This window comes from Setaria viridis, unplaced genomic scaffold (assembly GCF_005286985.2).
Source record: "Setaria viridis unplaced genomic scaffold, Setaria_viridis_v4.0 scaffold_175, whole genome shotgun sequence".
Classification (NCBI taxonomy): domain Eukaryota; kingdom Viridiplantae; phylum Streptophyta; class Magnoliopsida; order Poales; family Poaceae; genus Setaria; species Setaria viridis.
Genome location: NW_027255875.1, coordinates 57,188 through 57,500, shown reverse-complemented (window position 1 = coordinate 57,500; position 313 = coordinate 57,188).

The window sequence follows — 313 nt, the reverse complement described above, 5'->3', positions numbered from 1 at the left end:
CACAAATGTATTAAAAGCCAACACAGTCTGGGCAACGGCTGAGGCCAACGATCGACTGCTTGTCAACAGAGTCATCAATGCGGTCAAAAGGGTTAGAGGCCATCGGTCTTATGGAAAGAGAAGGCATATAATCGACGCTTTGACCCATTTCTCCGCATTATAGCAGCAATTCGGCGGGTCCGCCTCATAGGAACTGGAAACGAAATTTTGTCCCGTTTGAAAGGGATTGGGTTCATTTCGAACCCGGAAATATTGTCCTTTATTTGAAAGAGAACATCTCCTCTACTGACATTAAAACAATAACACTTCCACC